Genomic DNA, 27,243 nt, shown 5'->3' with positions numbered 1-27,243 from the left:
ATGGGCCACTGCCCCCTAGCCTGTCTCCGGGTGGCCCATTAAATCCAGCCCAGTGCAGTCTTGAGGGAGTTCCAGTGATGTACCTCCACAATGGCCAAATTCTCAGTGTGTGTTGATCATCTAATACTTATCCAGGGCAATCGTAACTGTAAGCCCCAAGATCCAAAGTTCAGTTTGGGTTATTTGTCGGCTGCCTTATTTTTGGGTTTTATATCTTTTCTGAAGATGGGTGAAAGGAAAACTTGCATTTCTATAGCGCCTTTCACAACCTCAGGATATCACAAAGCGCTTTACAACCAATGAAGTACTTTTGAAGTGTAGTCACTGTTGTAATATAGGAAACGCGGCAGCCAATTTGTGCACAGCAAGCTCCCATAAACAGTAATGAGATAATGATCAGATAATCTGATTTGGTGATGTTGATTGGGAGACCAATATTGGGCAGGACACCAGGGGAAAAAATTCCCTGCTCCTCTTCCAAATTGTGCCATGGAATTTCTTATGCCAACCTGAGAGGGCAGACTGGGAAGACGGCGCAACACTCCCTTAGACCTGTAAGTCTCTATGATTTTAAATTAACTTTTCAGGATCGTACTCCACTGTATTCCATCCCTCTCCCACAAGATTCCAACTTTGACCTCATCTGCCAGCACTGAGCTTAAGTAGTCATTATGTGAAGTTAGGTGGGAGGAGGTTCATGTGGAGCATAAATACCAGCATAGACCACTTGGGCCGAATGGCCTGTTTCTATGCTGCAAATTCTATATAAACTTTTAGGGATTTGATCTGTTTCAATCCTAAAATTAGAAGGGTCTAGCCATCTTAGGGCGGCACAGTGGCGCAGTGGTTAGCACCGCAGCCTCACAGCTCCAGCAACCCGGGTTCAATTCCGGGTACTGCCTGTGTGGAGTTTGCAAGTTCTCCCTGTGTCGGCGTGGGTTTCCTCCCACAAGCCAAAAGACTTGCAGGTTGGTAGGTAAATTGGCCATTATAAATTGCCCCTAGTATAGGTAGGTGGTAGGGAAATATAGGGACAGGTGGGAATGTGGTAGGAATATGGGATTAGTGTAGGATTAGTATAAATGGGTGGTTGATGGTCGGCACAGACTCGGTGGGCCGAAGGGCCTGTTTCAGTGCTGTATCTCTAAACTAAACTAAACTAAACATCTTGTCATCCCTGTGGGACTGTAGAATAAAACTAAGGTGCACTAGAGTGAAAGCAGTTTCCTCCAGACTGATACAGTATGTTTACACACGTAACGGAAAACCACGGCAAGCTGTGACCTACTTAAAACAGTTTGCAATGCAAATTGTATGAATTTTCAGAGATGAGCTGAAATGGACCCTTGGTTGCGCTTTTACATTGCGGAGCTGACACTGATGGCAGTCCTGACTGCTGTGACAAACTTGTGGGGTAAATGAACTGGCGTTGCCACTTCCGGAGGCATCAGGAGCAGCTTAAAGAGCAGCTTCTGCTGGTATGGCCAGAATCACCAGCACCCCCGGGTGGCAATGCAAATGTGGCCCCTAGAGACAGAATCCGTCGCCTTCCTCAGTGAGGTAGCTGAGGGTACAATCTCTGTGTTAAACAACATTGTGAATTTCCAAATTGGTGCCAGGTGTGGCTCCGTGGGCAGTACTCTCACCTCTGCATCAGAATGGTTCAAGGGCAGACTTGACCACAAAATCCAGGCTGACAGTCCTAGTGCAGTACTGAGGGAGCGCTCACCATCAGAGGTGCCACCTTTCACATGAGGCATTAAACCAAGGAGTTCAAGTTTTGTCTGGTAACACTCCTGTGAACCACCTTGGAACATTTTACAATATTAAAGGTGCTATATAAATCCAAGTTGTTGTTAAATCTACCTCATCAAGCTTTTAGTTTCCCCCAAACCCAGCCCCATATCTCTCTCTCGGGCTCGTTATCAATGTATGTCCGATTGCACTTCTGTGAAGCACCCTGGGACATTTTTCCAAGATTAAAGGTGCTATATAAATGCAAGTTGTTCTGGTCATCGTCGTCATCCCTAACAGCAGGAGAGCATCCTCTGCCATGTCAGTCTGACACTCCCACTAACGTAAAACAACACTGGGTCAACATTCCATTCCCCTGTACTGGCTATCATTGCTCATACTGATTATCCACAACAGCCCACCTCAGTAAAAGCCAGAAATATAGTTGCCCATTTGCACATTTGTTTGTTTGTGATACTGATTTTTTCAGAATCTACCCCCCGGCCCTGTCCCTGCCACAGTTTTTCTAGGCTCCCGGGGTGGGGGGAAGGGTGGGATTCTTCTGATTGCCACCAGTAAGTGCTCGAACAGAGTTTGGATACAGTATGTTTGCTCACTGATTCAAAGATGAAATCATGAGAAGCTAGCATTCCATAAAAAAATGAAAGGAACTTTTCCTAAATCTATCTTAAATCCACAGCAGGAAAAAATACAGGAAACGCTCCAGAATGGCACAGACAGAAGATTGGTTAGCTAGCAGGAAACAGAGTAGGCATAAATGGGTCATTTTCTGGTTGGCAAGATGTAACGAGTGGTGTGCCAAAGGGATCAGTGCTGGGGCCTCAACTTATTACAATTTATATAAATGACTTAGATGAAGAGACCGAAGGTATGGTTGCTAAATTTGCTGATGACACAGAGATAGGTAGGAAAGTAAGTTGTGAAGAGGACATAAAGAGGCTATAAAGGGATATAGATAGGTTAAGTGAGGGGCAAATACCTGGCAAATGGAGTAGAATGTGGAAAAATGTGAAATTATCCATTTTGGCAGGAAGAATAAAAAAGAAGCATATTATCTAAATGGTGAGAGATTGCAGAGTTCTGAGATGCAGAGGGATCTGGGTGTCCTAGTGCATGAATTGCAAAAGGTTAGTGTGCAGGTACAGCATGTAATTAGGAAAGCTAATACAATGTTATCGTTTATCACATCTGGAGTTCTGTGGACAGTGCTGGTCTCCTTATTTAAGGAAGGATGTAAATGTGTTGGAAGCAGTTCAGAGAAGGTTTACTAGACTAATACCTGGAATGGGTGGGTTGTCTTATGAGGAAAGGTTGGACAGGTTAGGCTTGTTTTGGCTGGAGTTTAGAAGAGTAAGGCGACTTGATTGAAACATATAAGATCCTGAGAGGTCTTGACAGGGTGGATGTGGAAAGGATGTTTCCCCTTGTGGGAGAATCTAGAACTAGGGGTCACTGTTTAAAAATAAGGGGTTGCCCATTTAAGACAGAGATGAGGAGAATTTTTTTCTCTGAGGGTCGTGAGTCTTTGGAACTCTCTTCCTCAAAGGGCGGTGGAAGCAGTCTTTGAATATGTTTAAGGCAGAGTTAGATAGATTCTTGGTAAGCAAGGGGGTGAAAGGTTATCTGGGGTAGGTGGGAATATGGAGTAATCCGTTCAGCCATGAACTTGTTGAATGGCAGAGCAGGCTCGAGGGGCCGAGTGGCCTACTTCTGCTCCCAATTCGTATGTTCGTATGAGACCTAAATCTGGGTGGGGGAGTCAATTAGAAGGGAACAGTCAGGAAATCACTCAGAACGTTTTTCAAGAGCAGGAGAAAAAAGTAGCACCCAAACTAATTCTTTTGTATTAACCCTTAAGAGCTGTCCTGTTCATAAATGCCATACCACCAGCTTTTGAAGTATAATAAAATATACTGTCAAACTTGATAAGAGCAGATCTATTTAGGGAAAGTGGCTGATGTGAGGAGAATTTCCACATACTTGTCAACATTGACAGTTGACTTGAGTCCTACTCATAACCAGTCGAGGATTTTCTGCTCAGAATTCCAGTTCGGAAAAGTAAGGAGGTGTTCAGGTCACTTGGTCCTTGCCACTGAGATAAAATGCTTGTTTGTAGACATTAAAAAATAATTTTAACTGATTTTGAAACATTGAACAGTGGGGCATTTTTCTTTAGAAAAGAGAAAACTTAGAGGATACCTGATAGAGCCTTTTAAAATTATGAATAGTTTGGACAGATAGATCTGGAGGGAATGTTTCCATTTGTGGAGAGTTCAAAACTAGCGGCTATAAATACAAGATAGTTACTAATAAAACCAGTAGGGAAATAAGGAGACATTTCTTTGCCCAGAGAGTGGTTAAAATATGGAACTTGCTATGACAGGAAGTGGCTGAGGCAAACAGCTGAGATGCTTTAAAAATAAACTAGACGAGTACATGAGAGAAAAAGGAATAGAAAGATATGCTGAGATGAGGTAGATGGAATGGGAGGAGATTCATGGAGTGTAAGCACAGACTAGTTGGGCTGAATAGCCTGTTTTTGTGCTATATATTCTATGTATTTCTAAACTCATTGGAGAAAGCTACACTCCTGTAGAATTTTACATTATCTTCATACTTAAAATCACTAAACATATAAAATCTGTACATGGAATTTTGTCTATGTTTCCTCTACCTTCCTCTGACAAGGGACCAATTTCAGCAGCATCATCTCCTTCAAATGATGAATAATAATAATGGACACCACCTAGTCAATCGGCAGCATGCTTAAACACTGTCCAGTTTTCTGTTTTATTGTCTTCAGTAAGAAGGAAAATCGGTCAGGATCTAACCTGGGCTGAGGATTCGCTAGCACTCTACATCTGGCCTCAGTTGGCAGGCCTAATACTCAGCAGGTCAGCCAGCATCTGTGGAGAGAGAAACAGAGTTAATGTTTCATCAGAACTGGAAAATGTTCAAGATGTAACAGCTTTTAAGCAAGAACGGAGGGGAGGAAAGAACAAAAGGGAAAGGTCTGTGACAGGGTGGAAGACAGAAGAGATTAAATGACAAAAGGGATGATGATGCAAGGCAAAAGAGGCTAGTAATGGGACACGTGAAGAAACAAAAGATGGGTCTAGAGGAAGTGTAAATGGAAATAGCAGAATCATTACCAGCACCTGCTGTCTTAAAGAATAGGAGTGGTGGTTATGATCTGAAATTGTTGAACTCAGTGTTGAGCTTGTATGTGGACTGGATGTAAGTTAATTGCAACATCGTAATGTAAATGAATCCTAAACTGCTCTTAGGATTATTAGATAAAAACTCTAAATATGGCACCATCTGATACCTGATATCGGACACCAGAAACAGCAGAAGTTGACTTATTTTTGCACTTTCATTCCTTGTGAGCAACAATTTGCATTTATATAGCACCTTTAAGATAGTGAAAATCCCAAGATGCTTCACAGGAGCCATTATCAAGCAAAATACGACATCGAGCCACATGAGATTTTAGGACAGGTTGTCAAAAGCCTGGTCAAAGCAGTAGGCTTTAAGGATCATCTTAAAGGAAGAGCGAGAGGTGGAGAGGTTTAAGGAGGGAATTCCAGAGCTTAGGGCCTTGGCAGCTGCACATATAGTTACCAATGCTGAAGCAAAGGAAATTGGTGATGAGCAAGATGCCAAAATTGGAGGAGTGCAGAGTTCTTGGAGGGTTGTAGGGCTGGCAGAGGTTGCAGAGAAAGGGAAGGGCGAGGCCATGGAGGGATTTTTAAACAATGGGGCATAGGATGATGCACAGAGGCGTGAAGGTGCACTGACTGATCAGATATCAATTTTTCAATCAGGACTTTCGAAAAGGAATTGGATAATTATCTGAAGAAAAAATAATTGCAGGGCTGCGGGGAAAAGGCGGGAGAGTGAGACTAGCTGAGTTACTCTTGCAAAGAGCCAGGACGAACATGATAGGCTGAATGGCCTCCTTCTGTGCTGTAACTATTTCACAAAAAGTATGGTGAAAGCTTGGAATGGAATATCTAGGGAAGCAATTAAGGCTGATAATATCAATAATTTCAAGGAGATGTTGAACAAGCATTTCGTGAGAAAATCAATGACAAGATGCAGACAATGAGCTGTCTTTATCGGCCAGACTGAAATTGCCATTCATACTTGTGCAGAAAAAGAATCATTTCCCATTGACATCACAGACCAAACGCTTTCTTTTCCAAAAGCTCCTTATTATGGACAAGCAATCTAAGAACCACATTAATGAAATTAGTTGAACGGAGAGCATTCAGAAAAGTCCTTATATTTGTCACAGGCTGCCTGATACCATAACTCCCTGATGAGTCACTGTAAAAGGGTGGCAAACAAATTCTTGCTCATATATATATTTTCTAATATTAATATGGTAATTAATGGTGTCAGCTGTGACTCTGTTCTCACCTATGAGTCAAGACTGTAGGTTCAAGTCTCACTCTAGGGCTTGGGCACAAAATCTAGGCTGACATTCCATTGCAGTACTGAGGGACTGCTGCACTGTCAGAGATGACATCTTTTGGGTGAGCTGTTAAACCGAGGCCCGGTCTGCTCTCAGGTGGACCTAAGAGATCCCAGAGCACTATTTTGAAGAAGAGCAGCGGAATGCTGCCGAGTGCTCTGGTAAATATTTATTCCTCAGCCAACATCACTAAAAACAGACCATCTAGTCATTTGTCCCATTGCTGTTTGTGGGATCTTGCTGTGCCAAATTGGCACCGTGTTTCCGACACTACAACAGTGCCTATACTTTGGAAGTACTTAATTGGCTGTAAAGCAGTTTGGGATGTCCTGAGGTCATAAAATAATGACCAATTTGTTTAGTGATGTTGATTAGGGAGTAAACATTGGCTAGGACACTGCAGAAATCTCTCCTCTTTCTTCCTTTTTCAAAGTATGGAAAAATGATAAAGATTCATTTTCCCCACATTGGAATAGATCTTCATTAGTTAGCAGGTACTTGGTATGATTATAGCACAGATATCGCTGTTATGTACTTGTGGTTCTAACATTACTGAACTGAGAAAAAAATATGTCATTTTGCTGAGAAATCTTTCTAGGTGGGCAATCTGCTGAGAGGTCAGTCTGAAAAGAGTTAATGACACAGGCTGTGCTGGCTAACACTCTTGAGTTAGTTCAATACCATTGTCCAGGTGTGAAAAAAATTTCATTCACTTCAATTGATGCCAGTGTGTCCTTGGAACTTCCCTAATGGTGTGCCTTTTTGACATTGCCTTGTCAGATCCCTGACCTCCCTATCTGTTGTACTTGGCTATTCAAGAAGTTCAGACTGGTTCCCACCAGACTCCTCTATCAAACTTTATATCCATGTGTCACCTTTGTAGAGTTCTACCAGAGAGATGGATAATGATTAAATTAATGATAATGTGTCAACAAACTAAAACAGTCTCTTTAATTTGTTAAGCATACAGTGGTATGAAAAGGATCATCATAAATCTTAGTGACAGATTTCAAGACATCTTTTTAAATGTTGACGTGTTGAGACAGTTGGCGAGAACATTTTTTGAGGGGAACACTTTAACTTTAACATACTCCCCCCACACACTTTTTTAATTCTTCCGATGTCAAGTTTTATTTAAACTCTCTGTTCAGATTCCAAGAGTTGTGTGAGAGTTTGGCTTCTATATTTCACATGAAACTTTCTGTAAGAGGCGTGGTTCCAGGGGACGATTTTAGTTCAAGTCTTTCGGGTGCTGTGCTGTCAAGTGGGTGTAAAAGATCCCATGGCACGATTTTGAAGGGGAGCGGGGTGCATTATCTCCAATATCCTGGCGAATATTTATCCCTCAACCAACAATTCTAAAACAAGATTATCTGGGCTTTATCACATTGCTGTTTGTGGGAGCCTGCTGTGCACAAATTAGCTGCCACGTTTCCTACATTACCACAGTGACTACACTTCAAAAGTATTTCACTGCTGTGAAGCAATTTGGGACGTCCTGAGGTCACGAGACTGTTCTAATTTTAGAGAAGGGCTGCTCACTGTTTTGAAGGAAACATCTGTATGATCGTTTATTTTAAAATATTTGTATGCTCATTTTAAAGTACAGTTGACTGTACTTTGTAGCATATTTTTTCTTCTCTATATTTGAAAGTCAATAAATTGGATGAGTAGTTTTAGCTTGTAGGTTTAGTGTCTGATAATTTCTGCCATGTGAATAACACCTTCAGGGACCTGTGGACATGCACTCCAAGGTCACATACTTCTTCTACCCCTCTCAATGTTCTGTTGTTTATTGTATATTCCATCGCTTTATTTGTCTTCCCCAAATGCATTACCTCACACTTCTCTGGATTGAATTTCATTTGCCTCTTTTCCGCCCACTCAACCAAAACATTGATATCATTCTGGAGTCCATGGCTTTCCTCCTCACTATTAACTACACGGTCAATTTTTGTGTCATCAGCAAATTTCCCAATCATGCCACCCACATTTAAATCGAAATCATTAACATATACCACAAACAGCAAGGATCCAACACTGAGCCCTGTGGAATGCCACTGCCACCTGCTCCAGATACTGAAATTGCCCCAACATCTCCCCAGCTCTATATATGTGCTTGTGCTTCCATTACAGGGCCCAAGATACACAAAATGATCCAGGATTCACAAGACTACACGGATCTAAAAAATCTACAATTTTTCCAACTCCTGTTGCATTCCCGACATTGACGACCATTCGAATTCACCATCAGTAGTTGTTAACGCAGCCTAGTCTGTGAGGTGCCTCCAAATAAATGTACTTGTCCTCTTAGACTATTTTCAGTTCAGTATGGAATTTTACTTGGGGCTAGTGTACTTGGTCACTGCCTTTGTCCCTTCTGGCGTGGTGTGCTTGACCAGCTGCCCGGGCAGCAGCAGGCGGACGACGGTCTGGATCTCCCAGGAGCTGATGGTGCTGCGCTTGTTGTAATGGGCCAGGCGGAAAGCCTTACCCGCGATGCACTGGAAATATTGTTCACAAATGAATTCATGATGCTTATAGCCTTAGAGGAGATGCTGGTGTCAGGGTGATACTGCTTTATCCCTTTGTAGATGTAGATGGAGTAACTTTCTTTCCTGGATCATTTCCCTTCTTGCTGCCCTTCGTTGGCACCTTCTTCAGGGCTTTCATGGTGTCCTTCTTGGGAATTGGTGCTTTCTTGTTATCAACCATGGTCACAATAAACTTTAGAGACAGAATGGTAATGATTGGTGGGGGGGAAAAGAAAGGCTTGCGTTTTATATACCGCCTTTCATGACCACAGGACGTCTCAAAGTGCTTTACAGCCAATGAAGTACTGTTGAAGTGTAGTCACTGTTGTAATGCAGGAAAAGCAGAAACCAGTTTGCACACAGAACAGTCCCGGCAACAGCAATGTAATATTGACCAACTAATCTGTTTTTGTGATGTTGATTGAGGGATAAATAGTGGATACACTGGGGATAACGCTCTTATTCTTCTTCGAAGAAGCACCATGGGATCTATTAGATCCACCTGAGAGGGCAGATGGGGCCTCAGTTTAATGTCTTACCTAAAAGCCAGAACCTCCAACAGTGCAGCACTCTTTCAGTACTGCACTAGAATGTTGGTCTTGCTTTTTGTGCTCAACTGCTGGCGTGGGAATTGAACCCACAACAAGAGTGCTGCCAACCGAGTCACAGCTGACACACAAGGAGACAGCAAGAAAATGCAGTAATTAGCTAGGAACATTTTCCTTGTAATTTCTTGGTATAACTTTTTGATCACAAAGTAATTATTTTAAAAATTGAACATTAATTCTGTTTCTCTGCTGCAAATGTACAAAGTATGAGAGGGCAGGCTTCGGCCTGCTCATTGGCCTCCATAATGTTGCTTCAAGCCAACTATTTGGAAACTTATAGGCCCGGCTAAGGATATCTCCTCCTCAAATTATGCTCTGTTACACTCCCTGCCCCACACCACCTCATTCCACTGCTGCAGCAAGGGACAGTGGAATTTTTTTTGGAATCCTTTCTTGGGATGTGGGCAGCGCTGGTAAGGACAGAATTTGCTGCCCATCCCTAATTTCCCTTGACTTGAGTGGCTTGCTAGGCCATTGCAGAGGACAGTTAAGAGTCAACCACATTGCTGTGGGTCTGGAGTCACATATAGGTCAGACCAGGTAGGGACAGCAGATTTTCTTCCCAAAAGGACATTAGTGAACCAGATAGGTTTTTACAACAATCAATGATAGTTTCATGGTACCATTACTGAGACTAATTCCAGATTTTAATTAATTGGATATAATTCCACCAGCTGCTGAGGTTGGATTTGAACCCGTGTCCCCAGGACATTAGCCAAGACCTCTGGATTACTAGTCTAGTGACATTACCATTACGCCACAGATCAAATTTATCTAAAATAGGAAGTGATGTAGTCTGGGAGAAAATAGCAAAGCATTCAAATTGGGAGCACCAATTCTGTCAGCTGTGGCTCAGTGGGTACAAAACCTAGGCCACAGTACTGAGGAAGTGCTGTGTTGTCAGAGGTGCTGTATTTCAGCTGTGTTATTAAACTGAGGCCGCATCTGCCCTCTCAGGTGGATGTAAAAGATCCCATGGTATTATTTTGAAGATTAGCAGGGAAGTTCTCCCTTATATCCTGGCCAATATTTATCCATGAACCCACATCACTAAAACAGTTCATCTGCTCACATATCCCATTGCTGTTTGTGGGAGCTTGCTGTGCACTATTTGGCTGCTGCACTTTCAACATTACAACAGTGACTTCACTTCAGAAGTATTTCATTGACCATAAGGCTTTATGAACAATCCCCAAAACTTCTGTAAAAACTTCACGTCTTTCTTCCATTTAAATATCTAGATGCAATTGACAAAGCCTAATGTGGGTGCAATATTGCTATAGATATACTGAAAATGGGGCCTTTGTTTTAATTTTAACTCAAACACAAACAATCGAACATCAATCCATTTTTTTTTAAACAAGCAAAAATCATAAGCAACTGCTTAATCAGGCAACTCCCCTTAAGCCCCAGAATGTGTTCTTGCTAAAATTGAATAATTCATTTCTGGTATTCTAAGGGTTAAGGCAACCACAATCTTTAAATCCCACGGAAATAAACAGTATTGACAGTGACAAATCAGCAAAAATAGGTCGTGAAACGCAGGCAAATGACATTGAAATATCACCATGTTCGGACTAGTTAAAACTGTAACACCTTGGGGAATATCACTGGCATAGATTTAGAACATATTGAAGTGATACATTTGGTCTGAAGAACTGTATCACTGGATGTGAGCGAGGCCGGACAGTTTTGGCATTGCTGGAGGTGTGATTAATGTGCGTCAATACCTCGTCTAATCTGTTACTGTCGGTCTGTTGTCACTGTGATGGTATTGACAAAAACATGCATTTATATAGCGCCTTTAATGTAGTAAAGCACCCCAAGGGCCTTTACAGAAGCGTTATCAAACAAAATATGACACCATAATTGGGACAGGTGAAGAGAGAGGTTTTAAGGAGTATCTTAAAGGAGGTAGAGAGCTGAAGAGGTTTAGGACGGGACAACCACCAGTAAAATAAAAGGCGATTCATTTATGACAAACCGATTTATGTTAAATGATGTATTCCAAGTTTTAACTATGCTGAGTATAACTAAGCTTTACAGTTCTATAGCTTAGTGCATGCCAAGCAGCTGCCAGGACGAACCTGTGTCACTAGTTCCTCATTTCTAAATCGAAAGCCACAAAACTGACATTGGTTAGCAGCAGGAGCGTGCTGTTGGCAGGCTGTTGAACCGAAGCAGAAAATGGTTCTAAAGATCTCCTTCAAGCTGAGCCTCTGAAACGTGTGCAAAATCAGGCGATTGATTTTTCCACTCTGTGCATATCAGGTTAGCACTGTTTTGTAGATGTGAGGACCTGCTTCTGTAAGTTGTGTGGTTTCACTTGTTTTTTTTCGGAGGAAGTTCTTTACTTCACCGTCCTGTCGCGATCTGAAACCTCTGCTGTGCTGTTGTTGGTTGCCCATTCTTTGCTTTTCTAATTGCAGTCATCTCCTGTTTCTATGATTCCTCCCGATCTCCATAACCTCTCCACCCCCACAACCCTCCCAAACTAATTACACTCCTCCAATTCTGGCCTCTTGCGCATCCCTGATTTTCATCACACCATCATTTGCAGCTGTACCTTCAGCTGAATGGGTCCTAGGCTCCGGAATTCCCTCCCTAAACCCCTCTCTCTCTTTTAAGACATTTTTAAAACCTATCTCTTCAACCAAGCTTTTGGTCACCTGTCCTAATATCTCTTCATGTGGCTCAGTGTCAAATTTTGTTGGATAACGCCCCAGTGAAGCACCTTGGGATGTTTTACTCTGCTACTGATGCTATGTAAATGCAGGTTGTTGTTTCTGAAGGATGCTGAATCATATATTTGTGATCATGTTTTGCAATTCAAGTCTGTCATTCTTTTTCTCGGGAGCAATTTCCAGTCACTTGTGTCAGATGAGCATTCTCCTCTTGTCACTTTTCCTTTATTCAACAAAATTATTTTAATTGAATTCTGCAATTCAGTAATTTCCAGCTGTTATGAATAACTAATTAACCTCCAATTTTATAATGGCCGTTCTGCGATTTGTCAGTAAGTGCCATTCAAATGTGCGGTATCTGGTTTTCCTTCAGCCATTGGCTCACAGACAGTGGCTTGTAAAGGAAAAGTGAAAGGTCATGTCAACGTTCCTTTCAATTTGTGCTATCTGATAAGCCACCTGCACTGGTTGAGCAATGTCATGAGTTTAGCAAGCAGCTTGGTTCTGATTTAGAGCCGATATGTGATTAAGTACAAAGTACTCACTGGGACGACAATTTATTCACTCCTGTGTTACCCCTCCTTCATTGTCATTTTTGCTTTGCTAATTCAGTCAATAAAGTTACCTACTCAAGTCACGGAGGGAACTAAGACTGACCTCTGCACAATCTACCAAACAGTCCCTCATTGATTGTCTGCAGTGAGAGAGAATTACGTTAAATTCATGGAAGGACGGTCACAAAATAAGTTGTGGCGTTACTGCATGAAACCTTAGTCAGTGCCCATGTGTGGATCTCATGTCTGCAGTGGAACACGCTTTGCTGTGAATGACTGCCCATCATTGAATAAGAAAGAAAGACTTGTATTTATATAGCACCTTTCATGACCTGAGAACGTCCCAAAGTGCATTTCAGCCAATGAAATACTTTTGAAGTGTAGTCAGTGTTGTAATGCAGGAAACGTGGCAGTCAGTGTGTGCACAGCAAGCTTCCACAAACAGCAATGCTTTAGTGATGTTGGTTGAGTGATAAATATTGGTCAGGACGCTGGGGAGAACTCCACCACTCAGAGAGAGAGAGAGAGAGAGAAAACACAGTGGGAGCAGAGCTTTAAAAAGCGCGCCAAAAGGAACAGAGTCGGAAACCACAGAGAGAGTATTTTAAGGGAGTACAAACATAGAAAAAAAACAGAGTGACATCACAGGAAAACCGTAAGTTCATGAGTTGGTAAGTAACTGCTAAAGAACAAAGAAGAACAAAGAAAATTACAGCACAAGAACAGGCCCTTCGGCCCTCCAAGCCTACGCCGATCCAAATCCTCCAGCTAAACCTGTCGCCTAAAAGAACAAAGAAAATTACAGCACAGGAACAGTTGAATTACCTACTCTAAGTCGATTTCAGATTAAAGGTGAATAGGAGAAATATTTTACAGATTAAAAACTAAAGACCAGTCGGAAATTTAAAAAACAAATTAAAATCTAATTAAATAAAATAGAGATGCAGGGCCAGACGATGTGTTGTACCTGCATGATGTGGGAGCTGGTGGACCCCATTGTGGTTCCTACTGACTACATCTGTAGCAAGTGTTGGCTGCTCGAGGAACTCCGGCTCAGAGTTGATGAGCTGGAATCTGAGCTTCGGACACTGCGACACATTTTGGAAGGGAAGAGTTACCTGGACGCTGTGTTTCAGGAGGCAATCACACCCCTTAGATTAACTACCTTGAATTCGGCCAGTGGTCAGGGACAGGAGGGTGTGACTATGAGTGAGGCAAGTAGAGGGATCCAGGAGGTAGTGCTGCAGGAGCCTCAGCCCTTGTCCTTGTCCAACAGGTTCGAGATTCTTGCTCCCTGTGTGGACGAGAGCAGGAACTGTAGGGAGAATGAGCAATCTGACCATAGCACCGTGGTACAGGGAGCCATTCAAGTGGGGGGAGAAAAGAGAAATGTTGTCGTAATCGGGAATAGTATAGTTAGGGGCATAGCCACTGTTCTCTGCGGCCAGCATCGAGAGTCCCGAAGGCTGTGTTGGCTGCCTGGTGCCAGGGTTCAGGATATCTCATCTGGGCTGCAGAGGAACTTGGAATGGGAGGGGAAAGATCCAGTTGTCGTGGTCCACATAGGTACCGACGATATAGGTAGAATGAGGATAGAGGTTGTGCTGAGGGAATATGAGCAGATCAGGGCTAAATTAAAAAGCAGAACAAAAAAGGAAATAATCTCTGGATTACTACCTGAGCCACGAGCTAATTGGCACAGATTAGAGAGGTAAATGCATGGCTCAAAGATTGGTGTGGGAGGAATGGGTTCGAATTCATGGGGCATTGGCACCAGTACTGGGGAAGGAGGGAGTTGTTCCGATGGGACGGGCTCCACCTGAATCATGCTGGGACCAGAGTCCTGGCGAATCGCATAACTAGGGCTGTAGATAGGGCTTTAAACTAAATAGTGGGTGGGAGGGTTCAGTTGCATGGAAAATTAGGAAGTCAAAGTTAAAGGAGAAGGTAGGAGTGCAGGTTAGTGATGAAGCTGATTGTTACCAGAAAATAAAAGGTAGGGACAGAATGTGTGAACGTCATATTGCACCAAGGAATTGTACAAGAGTAGGGAAATTTGATATTAGAACAAACTTAAAGGCTTTGTATCTGAATGCACAAAGCATTCGGAATAAAATTAATGAGTTAACAGCGCAAGTAGAGACGAATGGGTATGATTTAGTGGCAATTACTGAGATGTGGTTGCAGGGAAACCAGGTTTGGGAATTGAATATCCAAGGGTACTCAATATTTCGGAAGGATAGGCAGGAAGAAAAAGGAGGTGGTGTAGCTTTGTTAGTAAAGGAAGAGATCAGTGCTGTAGTGAGAAATGATATAGGCACTGGAGATCAAGACCTAGAATCAATCGGGGTAGAAATAAGAAATAGCAAGGGAAAGAAGTCCCTGGTGGGAGTAATCTATAGGTCCCCAAACAGTAGATCCGCAGTGGGGCACAGTATAAACCAGGAAATACTGGGTGCTTGTAAGAAAGGTACGGCAATAATCATGGGTGATTTTAATATGCATATAGACTGAATTAACCAAATTGGCAAGGGTAGCCTCGAGGGAGAGTTCATTGAATGTATTAGAGATTGTTTTTTGGGGCAATATGTTGTGGAACCAACCAGGGAGCAGGCTATTCTAGATTTGGTATTATGTAATGATGTGGGATTAATTAATGATCTCATAGGTAAGGATCCTCTCGGGAAGAGTGATCAGAGCATGCTAGAATTTCAAATTCAGTTTGAGGGTGAGAAACTGGAGTCCCACACTAGCGTTCTGGAGTGAAACAAAGGTAATTACATAGGCATGAGGACAGATTTGGCCCTAGTGGACTGGGCAGGAATACCAAAAGGTAGGACAGTTGATGAGCAGCGGTAGATGTTTAAGGAGATATTCAATTCCTCCCAACTAAAATATACTCCAGAGTGGAAGAAAGATTCTAAGGGGGGGAAAAAACATCCATGGCTAAGCAAGGAAGTTATGGAATAACATAAAGACAAAAACTAAGGCATACCATATTGCAAAGGCCAGTGGCAGGCTGGAAGATTGGGAAACTTTTAAAGATCAACAAAGGGTCACTAAAAAAGTAATAAAAAGAGCAAAGGTAAATTATGAAAGAAAACTAGTGCAAAATATAAAAACGGATAGCACAAGCTTCTATAAGTATATAAAAGGGAAGAGAGTAGCTAAAGTGAATGTTGGTCCCTTGGAAGATGTGACTGGGGAGTTAATAGTGGAGAACACAGAAATGGCGGAGACACTAAATCAGAATTTTGCCTCAGTTTTCACGGTGGAGGACACTAGTACCATCCCAATAGTGACAGGTAATGCAGAGGTTATAGAAAGGGAGGAACTTGGAACAATCATCATCACCAGGGAAAAAGTACTGAGCAAACTATTGGGATTGATGGCAGACAAGTCCCCAGGGTCTGATGGCCTACATCCTAGGGTCTTAAAGGAAGTGGCAGCGGAGATGGTGAATCCATTGGTTATAATATTCCAAAATTCCCTGGATGCAGGAAAGGTTCCAGTGGGTTGTAAAAATGCTAATATAACGCCCTTATTCAAAAAGGGAGGGAGGCAGAAAGTAGGAAACTATAGACCAGTTAGTTTAACATCTGTCATTGGGAAATTGTTAGAATCCATTATTAAGGAAGTAATAACAGGACATTTAGAAAGTCAAAACACAATCCATCAGAGTCAGCGTGGTTTTATGAAGGGTAAATCATGTTTGACTAATTTGCTAGAGTTCTTCGAAGATGTAACAAGTAAAGTGGATAATGGGGATCCTGTAGATGTAGTATATCTGGACTTCCAGAAGGCATTTGATAAGGTGCCGCACAAAAGGTGAATACACAAGGTAAGTTCACATGGGGTTAGGGGCAATTTATTAGCTTGGATAGAGGATTGGCTAACCAACAGAAAACAGAGAGTCAGGATAAATGGGTCCTTTTCTGGTTGGCAAGGTGTAACTAGTGGGGTGTCACAGGGTTCGGTCCTCGGGCCCCAACTATTTACAATATATATTATTGATCTCACCAAAGCCTTTGACCTCGTCAGCAGACGTGGTCTCTTCAGACTACTAGAAAAGATTGGATGCCCACCAAAGCTACTAAGTATCATCACCTCATTCCATGACAATATGAAAGGCACAATTCAACATGATGGCTCCTCATCAGAGCCCTTTCCTATCCTGAGTGGCGTGAAACAGGGCTGTGTTCTCGCACCCACTCTTTTTGGGATTTTCTTCTCCCTGCTGCTTTCACATGCGTTCAAGTCCTCTGAAGAAGGAATTTTCCTCCACACAAGATCAGGGGGAAGGTTGTTCAACCTTGCCCGTCTAAGAGCGATGTCCAAAGTACGGAAAGTCCTCATCAGGGAACTCCTCTTTGCTGACGATGCTGCTTTAACATCTCACACTGAAGAGTGCCTGCAGAGTCACATCGACAGGTTTGCTGCTGCCTGCAATGAATTTGGCCTAACTATCAGCCTCAAGAAGACGAATATCATGGGGCAGGACATCAGAAATGCTCCATCCATCAATATCGGCGACCACGCTCTGGAAGTGGTTCAAGAGTTCACCTACCTAGGCTCAACTATCACCAGTAACCTGTCTCTAGATGCAGAAATCAACAAGCGCATGGGAAAGGCTTCCACTGCTATGTCCAGACTGGCCAAGAGAGTGTGGGAAAATGGCGCACTGACACGGAACACAAAAGTCCGAGTGCATCAGGCCTGTGTCCTCAGTCCTTGCTCTATGGCAGCGAGGCCTGGACAACGTATGTCAGCCAAGAGCGACGTCTCAATTCATTCCATCTTCGCTGCCTCCGGAGAATACTTGGCATCAGGTGGCAGGACCATATCTCCAACACAGAAGTCCTCGAGGCGGCCAACATCCCCAGCTTATACACACTACTGAGTCAGCGGCGCTTGAGATGGCTTGGCCATGTGAGCCGCATGGAAGATGGCAGGATCCCCAAAGACACATTGTACAGCGAGCTCGCCACTGGTATCAGACCCACCGGCCGTCCATGTCTCCGCTTTAAAGACATCTGCAAACGTGACATGAAATCCTGTGACATTGATCACAAGTCGTGGGAGTCAGTTGCCAGCGTTCGCCAGAGCTGGCGGGCAGCCATAAAGACGGGGCTAAAGTGTGGCGAGTCGAAGAGACTAAGTCGTTGGCAGGAAAAAAGACAGAGTCGCAAGGGGAGAGCCAACTGTGTAACAGCCCCGACAGACAAATTTCTCTGCAGCACCTGTGGAAGAGCCTGTCACTCTAGAATTGGCCTTTATAGCCACTCCAGGCGCTGCTTCACAAACCACTGACCACCTCCAGGCGCTTATCCATTGTCTCTCGAGATAAAGAGGCCAAAGAAATTAATGACTTGGATGCAGGGATAGAAGGTACTATAGCCAAATTTGCAGATGACACTAAATTGGTGGGATAGTAAGTTGCAGTAAAGAAATAAGAAACTTACAAATGGAAATGGATAGGTTAGGTGAATGGGCCAAAATTTGGCGGATGGAGTTTAACGTGGATAAGTGTGAGGTTATGCATTTTGGTCAGAAGAATAGAAAGGCAAATTATTATCTAAATGGAGAGAAACTTCAGAGTGCTTTGGTGCAGAGGGATCTGGGTGTCCTCGTGCATGAATTACAGAAAACTAGTATGCAGGTGCAGCAGGTAATAAGGAAGGCAAATGGAATTTTGGCATTTATTGCGAAAGGAATAGAGTATAAAAGTAGGGAAGTATTGCTGCAACTGTACAAGGCATTAGTGAGACCACATCTGGAGTATTGCGTACAGTTTTGGTCCCCTTACTTGAGGAGGGATGTAGTTGCATTGGAGGCAGTTCAGAGGAGGTTCACTAGATTGATTCCAGAGATGAGGGGTTTGTCTTATGAAGAGATATTGAGCAATTTAGGCCTTTACTCTCTAGAGTTTAGAAGAATGCGAGGAGATCTAATTGAGGTATATATGATAATTAAGGGGATTGACAAAGTAGACGTAGAGAAGATGTTTCCTCTGGTGGGGCAATCTAGAACAAGAGGTCATAGTTTTAGGATAAGGGGTAGCAGATATAAAACAGGGATAAGGAGAAATTACTTCTCTCAAAGGGTCGTGAGTCTGTGGAATTCACTACCCCAGAGTGCGGTGGATGCCGGGACATTGAGTAAATTTAAGGAGGAGATGGACAGATTTTTAATTAGTAATGGGTTGAAGAGTTATGGAGAACGGGCAGGAAAGTGGAGTTAAGGCCAAGATGAGATCAGCCATGATCGTATTGAATGGCAGAGCAGGCTCGAGGGGCTGAACTGCCTACTCCTGCTCCTAGTTCTTATGTTCCTCGCAATAGAGCCATCAATCTTTTACATCCACCTGAGAGGGCAGACAGAGCTTCAGTTTAATGTGTTGGCTGAAAGATGGCACCTCCAAACTGCACTAGGAGCACCAGTATAGATATTTTTAGTTAAGCCTCTGGAGCAAGGCTTGAACCCATGACCTTGAGACACAGAGACAAGAGTGCTACCCGCTGAGCCACAGTTGGCAAAATTCAATGTTTATTATTAAAGCTCACACAAAGGATAATGGTTACTTGGGTGGTGCTGGAAGTTGATTGAACTGTACCTCAGCAGGCAATCAATGCCTTCAGGAAGGGAGGGAGAAAAGAGATTGTTCCTCCTACACAGATGGTGCAATGTACATGTCCCAGTTTCACCTGCACTGGATTTCTCCAAGCAGAAGGTTGGATAGCCGTGTCTATACAAGGTGGAAGTGACAAGTTCTTTTCAACTTCCCCAGAGCTTGTCGTAAAATTATGTCGTTTTCCAGCTGCTGAACTTTTTCTAATCTTTTACAATCTCCAAGGGCTGGCTGCTGAAAGAAAAGACACCAGCTGGACTGCTTTCTCTTTCCAGGTCATGACCCTGATCTGACTGGCTTCTCCCAGCTGGAGTTGACCATAAGTTGACTAGAAAAGTAAAACGTCTTCAAACATTGACTGGAGGGAGTGTGGTGTTTACAGGATTCTGTGGTGTGGGGGGCCCACTTCAAGCTCATTCTGTCAAAGTATCCTTGTGTCATTTTTCAGTGTAAGTGATGTAAATCATCTGCAGCGGATTTATAGTATCTAACTTCTTACGATCTGCAATGTACTGCTGGATGGGTGATGGAAGCAGATTCAATAGTAATTTTCAAAAGGGAACTGGACAAATATGTGAAGGGGAGAAAATTTGCAGGGATATGGCGAAAGAGCAGGAGAGGGTGGGACTAATTGGATAGCTCTTTCAAAGAGCCAGCACTGGCAGGAGGGGCCAAATGGCCTCTTGTGCTGTAAAATTCTATGATTCAATCCATATAAACCTAGAAAGCAACAATAGTTTTTTGGGCAGTGTGGTGGGAAGAGATAATGGCTAGAACAGGTCAACAGTTTGTGAAATTTTCAGTTCATTGGCTAAACACTGAAAATGTCTAGAAAGGGGCTTAGTCTTTCACCCTGGGTACAAATCCAGTCCAGACTAATAAGGTGACTGATTCCTCTGGCTACAAGGGCCCAATGTGAAATGAGTTTGGTCAGTCCCAAACTTGTCCTTAATTCAGCACTAATTGGTAGTGCCACTCAGAGGCCACAGGGCACTGGTGTGGGAAATGAGAAGTAAAATTTCACACTGGTGCCGTAGGAGGCACTTTACTGAAGTTGGGGCTGAGGCATGTTTTTGGGGAAGTGTAGAGGGAGCTTGACCCTGCATTTGGCTGTGCTTTACTTGACCTGGGAGTGCACAATGGTCTCTGCTAACTCGGTAACTGAAATGGGAAGCGTTCTCCCTCAGTAACGTTCCTTACTTGTGATTGAGCACAACGTGTAAAGGAGGGAAGAAAAGGAGGTCCTGGCACTGCTTGGTTCAGTGGATTAGTACACTATCCTTTCACCACTGGAACCTGGGTTTGAGTCCAGCAAAGATTCCTTAGGGTTGCCAATTCTGGTTGGACATTTTCCTGGAGCTGCCATCACATGATCTCCTGCCTCAAATCACCCCATCCTCCACACTTTCCCCAACTGGTCACTCAACATGCCCATCACCATGGTGCCCTGCCTTCTCTCAGTCAATTGGAAAAAAATCATGCATTTATACAGCACCTTTCACAACCAAAGGACCTCCCAAAGCACTTTCCAACCAATAAAATACTTCTGAAGTGTAGTCACTGTTGTAATGCAAAAAGATTCTTTATTACCTGGTTGGATGATTATTGTGTGTCAGTCACAGTCTTTTTTTCCTCATCTCAGATTTTTTTACTTATAACATCAAAGTGTTCAAATTTTTTTTTTGTTTCTAAAAGCACAATTTTTTAATCCCCCTATCAGTTTTCTCCTGGATTTCTTGCAGCAGAAACCGGAAGATTAGTCTTTAATTCCTGAAGACTCCAAGGCAATCGAGTTATATCAAGTCTATAGCACAAAGCCAGTTGGTTTCTGTCAGTGTTTATGCTCCACGCAAGTCTCCTTTATGTCACTCTTATCTCACTCTATCAACATATCCTTCTATACCTTTCTCCCTCATGTGTTTATCTAGCCTCCCCTTAAATGCGTCTCTGCTATTTGCCTCAACCACTCCATGTGGTAGCGAGTTCCACATTCTCACCACTGTCTAGTTAAAGGAATTCCCTATTGGATTTATTAGTGACCTTGCGTTTTGGCCTCCCCCACAAGTGGACACTTTTTCTCTACATCTACCCTATCAAACCATTTCATTGCCTTCAAAGAGCTCTATCAGGTGACCTTTCAATCTTCTCTTTCTCTAGAGAGAAGGGCTACAGTCAGTTCGATATTTCCTGATGGACATAACCACTCAGGGTTGACAACCCTAATCTGAAATGAAGGTGGCCTCTCTTTGCCAGCTATCTGGATATATTGTGGGTATAAAAATATGTCTTATTATAGCCTTAATCAAGTAGGTTCCAAACCCTCTGAGATGGTCTTGGTACAACCCAGGAGAAAGGGTGTGTTTTTTTTCAATTTCTTTGAAGGGGAAGCTAGCACATGAGGGAGAAGGGAATAGAAGGATACGCTGATAAAGTGAGATGAAGAGGGGTGGGAGGAAGCTTGTGTGGGGCTTAAACCACTTGGGCCAAATGGCCTGTTTCTGTCCTGTAAATTCTATGTAAACTTTCCTTTATTTGTTATAGAAATATTAGAGATGGGTTAAAAAGGCAGTTTGACCGAGCAAGACAATTGGAGGTGGGAGATCATGCAATACATCCAGCCAGAGTTGACAATCCACTTGCTGCTTATTTCTATTTTTTGAATGAAGTAGAACATTTATATAAATCCATTGGAGTTCATTAGGGCAGTGAACCTGGCTCCAGATTGAGAGAATAATGAGAATATGACAGGCTGGAAAATACTGAGCCTTCTGAGATGTTTGCTTCACACTCTGCCCAATGCAACCCTCAACCATATCTGTATCAACCAGTATTAAGAGCAGAAAAATCCAATAACTGTGAGCAGGGTACATAGCATTCATTTAGTGTCACCTTATATTAATTTGAGAAATGGCCAGGAGAATAACCTTTGACCCTGTTCCACCTCCCTCCCCGCCCCTCCTCCCCGCCGACCCTACTGCCCAGGACTGTACTGATTCAATGTGCTTTCTCAAGTAATCACAAAATAAGGGATGACAGATCTTCCACAGAACTATCCAGCGTTGTATTTTTATTTGAATTCACTGTGAAACTCTTAACTTGATTACCTCTTTATTTGAAAGATTATTTCATTGGAAGCAGTTTGAACACAAGCACTTGGGTCTAAAGGTTGAAATGAAACGTACAACATGTCGAAGACAAAATGACAGCCTTCCATGTAAATGTCAACTTCCTGTTTGTCTTGGGCTATAGGGTCATTTATGGCACAGAAGGAGGCCATTTGGCCCATTGAGTCCATGCCGGACCCAATAGCTCCACGAAGCTATGCAGTCAGTCCCACTCCCCAGCTCGATCCCTGTAGTCCTGCAAGTCTATTTCTCTCAGGTAACCATCCAACTTCCTCTTGAAGTTCTGATGAAAGGTCACAGACCTGAAATGTTAACTCTGTTTCTCGCCCCACAGATGCTGCCTGACCTGCTGAGTATTTCCAGCACTTTCTGTTTTTATTCCTCTTGAAGTCATTGACCGTCTTTGCTTCCACCAATCTGTGGGCAGTGAGTTCCAGGTCATTACCACCTGCTGCATAGAAAAAAAAGCGCTTCCTCATATTCCCCCTGCATCTTTTGCCCAAAACTTTCAATCTGTGTCCCCTAGTCTGAGTACCGTTTGTTAATGGGAACAGTTTTTCTTTGTCTAACTTATCTAAGCCTATCATAATCTTGTACACTTCTATTAAATCTCCCCTCAATTTCCTTTGTTCTAAGGAGAACAAACAGAGCTTTTCCAACCTAACCCTGTAACTAAAATTCTCCATCATTGGAACTATTCTGGTAAATCTCCTCTGCACCCTCTCAAGGACCCTCACATTCTTCCTGAAGTGTGGTGACCAGAACTGGACGCAGTACTCCAGTTGGGGCCTAACCAGAGCTTTATATGGGTTCAGCATAACTTCCCTGCTTTTTACTCAGTGCCTCTATTTATGAATCCCAAAATCCCATGTGCTTTACTAACCACTCTCTCAATACGTCCTGCCACCTTAAATTAAAAAAAAATCTACATTATAAAATGTGCTATGCCAGGGATAATCCTTAATGTTTGCTTCCTAATTTAGTGACCTCTATTAGGGAGGTGAATGTGAAACTGTCCTGTCTAACATGCTAAAATTGCACTGAAAATCCATCTTCTACTGGAATGCTTATTAAGTGGCCAACAGAGATTCTAGTGAAGTCTCACAGTGAATAGTAGATCTCTGGCATCCAGTAACAATGATGTGATTAAGCAGGCTAAGCAGCCAGTGGTATTGAAGAATTCTCACAGATTGCAAACCAGGCAGTATCAAGCAGGTTTTTTTATCATTCATATTTTATAATTTTACAGAGAGCAAAATATCGATTGGTACATCATGTGGGATTAACGTAAAGGCTGAAATGTCATAAACGTTAAAAAAAATTTTAGAAATCTGTGAATTTTTTGATCATGAAATGGAGAAATTTGGCATTCCACAAATATAAATTTCATTTTTCAGGGCCAGAGAGGTTATTCAAAAGTAATTATGACTTAATACATCATTAAAAACCCTCATTCAACAAGGTTTAACTTTTTCGACAATTTCTGGGTTTCCACATTTAACTGCACATGTGTGAAAACCAGAAGTTGCTGTCAGTTTCACAGAGGAATGACTGCAAATGCTGACTGTTTCACCATCATTACAACAACAAAATCCAGGTCAATGTGTATCTGGGCAGCTGTTCTCTGCTGCCCCTATAGGCACCTAAACAATAGTTTAGTGTTAAGATAAGGAATGCCAAAAGGTGGGTGAGGAGGAAATATAGGAATTTCTCAAACATATCAAGACACTCACAGAGTCTGGTGAAAATATGACTCGTAAGAAAAGAAGACAGAGCTGTGCGTTGTTTTAAAATTGTTTAATTTCATAAAAGCCAGGGGGTATATCAGGAGAATCTGTTTTCACTGATCCAGTTGTTGTGATCTGGGATGCACTGCCTGAAAGGGTGGTGGAAGCAGATTCAATAGTAAATAGAATTAATATGTATTTGAAAAAGAAACAAAAAATTTGCCGGGCTATGGGGAAAGAACAGGGGAGTGGGACAAATTGGATAGCTCTTTCGAAAAGTCGGCACAGGTATGATGGTCCAAATGGTCTCCTTCTGTACTGTATGATTCTATCATTTCTATTTTGTAAAAATGGCATTGTATCTGAAACTTGTAAGGAAAAGACTTAATTATGGTAATTGCATTGTACAGATTTTTTTCCTGAATTAAAAGGGGTTTGTATTTCCCTCTTTCTGTTGTCCTTCTAAATCAGGATCTGTACCTTGTCGTAGAGATCAGTGTCAGTCCAGCTGGGAGTCCATTAAGTGGAGCTGCTATTGATTTGTTTTAAAAGCGGCTGCTCCAAGCTTGTGTTTTCGTTATTTTTATCCAGAAGCATTAAACAGTTTACACAGCAGTGCCCGGTCCAGTAAGGAGAGCAGGTCTCCTTGGAATACTTCGAAAATGGATAGAGTCACTGCAGTAGGGAATTTCTGAGCCAGGTCCAATCCCAAATATAGACTCTTCTCCAAACTGCTCCAAACCTGGCGTGTTGACAGCTAGCAGCAGCAGAGTGCACAACCTAATTTAGAAGGCCGACAGCTTCAGAAGACCAAAGGCATATTGGAGTGAAATATAACTGTTTTTTAATATGCTTTAAAAGTGTGAAAGAACATCGATTCAACCCCAGCTCAAATTGCTTCCACCATTTTAATCTGTATAACATTAGCAGATAACTCTGTACTGACTAGTACTTCACGTTAGCATTATGTAGGTCAAAGTGCTTTCTCCTTGCAAAGCCTAATTTTGTTTGGTCAAAGGCCAGGAAATTTGTCAGCCTAGTCTCTCACCATAACCCCCAAGAAACTTAGCAGTTTCCTGATGCAGGAATTTCCTGATTGCTTTCCAAGGGAAGAAACCTCCACTTGTCCCTTTAACAAGGTAAAAGACAGCCAGGGTCAGAGTCGCCCCATTCCTGGAGTTCCTGCTGCTTAGGCCGAACAGAGACCTGGGGGTGTCGCGGGTATCTTACTGAGTACAGGGATATGGGGGCGCATGAGGGCCCCACCAGTGAGTTCGAGGCCCAATGAGTGTTGCAGACCACGCCCCCCCCCCCTAAAGAGAGATATCTTCCTTGGGGGTGGGGATGTGGGCAGGGGGAGCTGGAACATGAACAGGGGGCAGTTGAGCATTGGGGATGTATCCAAAGTAGTGTTCACACCAAGCTGCCCCTTGGTAACATGGTACCCTTTCATCGACCCCTTAACCTCCAGCCACAAAGTTTACAACTATCCTTCTGGCCATTTTAATGTCCCAGTGAATGAAAATTGCATGTGGCTACATTGTTGCTGAAATCCTAGTGGGAAGAAAGCTTGCAGTGTGAAAATTTTATTCATTCATACAGGTAGTAAATTGTTCCAAGAGATTATATTTAAAAAATTCTTACTTTTCCTTTGTCTTTTCTCTCTCTCTCTCTCTCTCCCTTAATTCAATCTTTCCCTTTTTATTTCTCCTTCTGTACCTGATTTGACTCAAATTTACTCTTTCCTTCTCCGTTATTCCTCTCTTTCTTTCCCAATCCTTAACTCTCATTACTTGAGGAGATATGCTGTTGGTCCTATCGTTTGCTGAGGTCCTAGATGCCTTTCTGGCCTCACTCTGAATCAGTCCCTCTGCTGACCTGGACACTTGCCCCCAGTCATTGCCCAGCAGATGTGACCATGCTATCCAATATGGTTAGTGACAGTTCCGATATAGGGTCACGGACCCGAAACGTTAACTCTGCTTCTCTTTCCACAGATGCTGCCAGACCTGCTGAGTGGTTCCAGCATTTCTTGTTTTTATTTCAGATTTCCAGCATCCGCAGTATTTTGTTTTTATTTTAATGGTTAGTGACATCTTGTTGTAGCCACTTGGACTTTTCCAGCTGATGATCACCCTGGCAATACCTTGAATTTAAAACTCTCATCCTTGTTTTAAAATCCTTCCATGGCCTCACCCCTTCTATCTTTATACAACCTTCCCCAGACTTCCAACATACCAAGATCCCTGTGCCAATGCCCCAAATTCTGGCCTCTTGCGCCTCCCCAATTGTCATCACTCCACCATTGGCAGCCGTACCAACAGCTGCCAGGGCCCTATGCTCTGGAATTCCCTTCCTAAACCTCTCTACCTCTCTCTTCTTCTTTAAGATGTTCCCTAAAACCGAGCTCTTTGACCAAGCTTTTGGTCACCTGTCCTAATATCTCCTTATGTGACTTGGCGTCAAATTCCTTCTGATAACATTCCTGTCAGGCGCCTTGAGATGTTTTACTGTGTTAAAGGTGCTATGTCAAGGCAAGTTGTTATTGTAAATGCCTCGGAGTTCTGAGGGGCTTTGATGAGGCAAACAGAGTGTGGGGCAGGGTACTATTTTCCACTGGTGGGCAAGTTGGTAACCAGAGGACATCAATTTAAGATCATCACCAGAAGGAAGAGGCAGGAAGACAATTTTTAAGCAGAGGGCTGTGAATTTATGAAATTCCTGACTGGTAATAGTGGCTGACAGCAGAATCCAAAATAGCTTTTACTAAGGGAAGAGGAAAAGCATTTGACAAAGAAGCATTTTAACAGCTGTGGGGAAAGAGCAGTGGAATGGGATCAGGTAGACAGCTCATTCTAAGAGTCAGTGCAGGCATGAAGAGCTCAATGGCCTCCTCTGTGCTTCAACGTTCTATGATTATGACAACACCATGGAATGTAAATTTAATTGGCCCATTACATAAGAGACACGTGGATTTTTTTTGTTGCATTTCTAAAATAACGATCTAACCGTTCATCGGCATTGAGCAATTGCCCTCTCTGGAGGTTGGGGGTAGAGGATGGGGAAGCTATCATAGGGTACTGAAGGCAGTGATAAGGCTGCAGATTAAGGAAGTATGAGAAACATTACCACAGGTTGCATAACATGT

At 42.8% G+C, this 27,243-nt stretch overlaps 1 protein-coding gene and 1 pseudogene across 5 annotated transcripts in view; one reads left to right on the top strand and one right to left on the bottom strand.

The window, feature by feature from the left end:
- Window positions 1–27,243, top strand: part of LOC137369448 (paralemmin-1-like) — a 492,534-nt gene that overhangs the window by 315,920 nt on the left and 149,371 nt on the right. The window lies entirely within an intron of this gene.
- LOC137369449 (histone H2B 7-like) lies at window positions 8,575–11,626 on the bottom strand (annotated as a pseudogene).

This window comes from Heterodontus francisci, chromosome 4 (assembly GCF_036365525.1).
Source record: "Heterodontus francisci isolate sHetFra1 chromosome 4, sHetFra1.hap1, whole genome shotgun sequence".
NCBI lineage: Eukaryota > Metazoa > Chordata > Chondrichthyes > Heterodontiformes > Heterodontidae > Heterodontus > Heterodontus francisci.
Note: the sequence above shows the minus strand (reverse complement) of the source record. Positions and strands in the feature narration are given on the sequence as shown.